This window comes from Anastrepha ludens, chromosome 2, assembly GCF_028408465.1.
Source record: "Anastrepha ludens isolate Willacy chromosome 2, idAnaLude1.1, whole genome shotgun sequence".
Lineage (NCBI taxonomy): Eukaryota > Metazoa > Arthropoda > Insecta > Diptera > Tephritidae > Anastrepha > Anastrepha ludens.
In genome coordinates, this window is record NC_071498.1 from 177648453 (window position 1) to 177650721 (window position 2269).

The window sequence follows — 2269 nt, forward strand, 5'->3', positions numbered from 1 at the left end:
AAGAAAAAAAATTTTTTTATACAGTTATTTTATTTTTACATATACACGTAGCGACGAACTAAATAACTTTTAGGCCAGCGCCGACAGCATGGCGCGATAGCCGAGCGACTAGCAATGTGAGCTTCCGATCCAAAATCCTTGGTTCGAATCACAAGAAAAAAATTTTTTTTATACAGTTATTTTATTTTTTTATTTTATGACATGTTTATGAGGAGCTTTTTTTCATGGCAGAAATACACTCGGTGTTTTGCCATTGCCTGCTGAGGGGTGAGCGCTATTAGAAAAATAGTTTTCCTTAATTTTGGTGTTTTCACCAAGATTCGAACTGACGTTCTCTCTGTGAATTCTGAATAGTAGTCACACACCAACCCATTCGGCTACGGCGTTTGTTTAATTTTAATGATGCAAAAATGAGGAAAAATATATGAAAAAAGTTTGCTTACTGTTTACACATTTTCCAAAGGTGACGGAGAACCAAAAAAAAAAAACACCAGTCTAACGGTTAGACGCGATAGAAGTGAAACCTTCCGTAAAACAAACTGAGAGAATAAGACGAAAGCAGCATTAGGAGCAAGATAATTATAGGTTCATTATAATATTGCTATAAAGTTCATATTTTATTTTCTTCATTTTATTATTATTCATCCTCAATGTTTTCAATTTCAACAAATGATACGAGTGGCTTATGATAGCTAAAATATGATACAAATGCTTTGGTTTCGATGTTGTCAACATGTCTTTGAAATACCGCGTCAATGGTTGTTTTTGATCGTGTTGTCGATTCAGTGCGATTGTTACACATTTTTAAATTGAATGTTGTATTGAGAAAGTCAATTAAAGGAACCGCTGTGTCCAATGCAAAATTTACGTTAAAATCGCCACTTAAAATCATTGGAACTTTATTGTAATCTTTTCTAAGTATCCACGATACTTCTGGTGTATACTTTATTAAATTTTCGTGAATGAATTCCGTGATGCTATTTATTGATTTTTTTTTCTGTCGATATTCACGACACTTTTCTGCATTATTTTTCGGCATAATTGCGGTAAATATTTAAAAATGAAAATATTTACGAATATAAAAATACACACGCGGTTGCTATTATGAGCGTCCCCAGCAAAACCTGCGTGACCGAAACTCTAACACAATTACATTTTTTTGAATGTTACAAACACATATGCACGCAGGTTTTGCTGGGGCGTGACCGAAACTCTAACACAATTACACATATGCACTCGTATTTGTTTGAAAATCGACTTTTTTTTTGGTTCTCCGTCACCTTTGGAAAATGTGTAAACAGTAAGCAAACTTTATTCATATATTTTTCCTCATTTTTGCATCAGTAAAATTAAACAAACGCCGTAGCCGAATGGGTTGGTGCGTGACTACTATTCAGAATTCACAGAGAGAACGTCAGTTCGAATCTCGGTGAAAACACCAAAATTAAGGAAAACTATTTTTCTAATAGCGCTCACCCCTCAGCAGGCAATGGCAAAACACCGAGTGTATTTCTGCCATGAAAAAAAGCTCCTCATAAACATATCATAGAATAAAAAAATAAAATAACTGTATAAAAAATTTTTTTTTCTTGTGATTCGAACCAAGGATTTTGGATCGGAAGCTCACATTGTTAGCCGCTCGGCTATCGCGCCATGCTGTCGGCGCTGACCTAAAAGTTATTTAGTTCGTCGCTACGTGTATATGTAAAAATAAAATAACTGTATAAAAAAAATTTTTTTCTTGTGATTCGAACCAAGGATTTTGGATCGGAAGCTCACATTGCTAGTCGCTCGGCTATCGCGCCATGCTGTCGGCGCTGGCCTAAAAGTTATTTAGTTCGTCGCTACGTGTATATGTAATATTCGTAGCCAAGAGTGTCGCTTTTTTCGTTTTACTTTTTCTCAAATCACTCCCAACGATTCTAAAGAAGTTTTCACTTCAAAAAAAGTCGATTTTCAAACAAATACGAGTGCATATGTGTAATTGTGTTAGAGTTTCGGTCACGCCCCAGCAAAACCTGCGTGCATATGTGTTTGTAACATTCAAAAAACTGTAATTGTGTTAGAGTTTCGGTCACGCAGGTTTTGCTGGGGACGCTCATAATAGCAACCGCGTGTGTATTTTTATATTCGTAAATATTTTCATTTTTAAATATTTACCGCAATTATGCCGAAAAATAATGCAGAAAAGTGTCGTGAATATCGACAGAAAAAAAAATCAATAAATAGCATCACGGAATTCATTCACGAAAATTTAATAAAGTATACA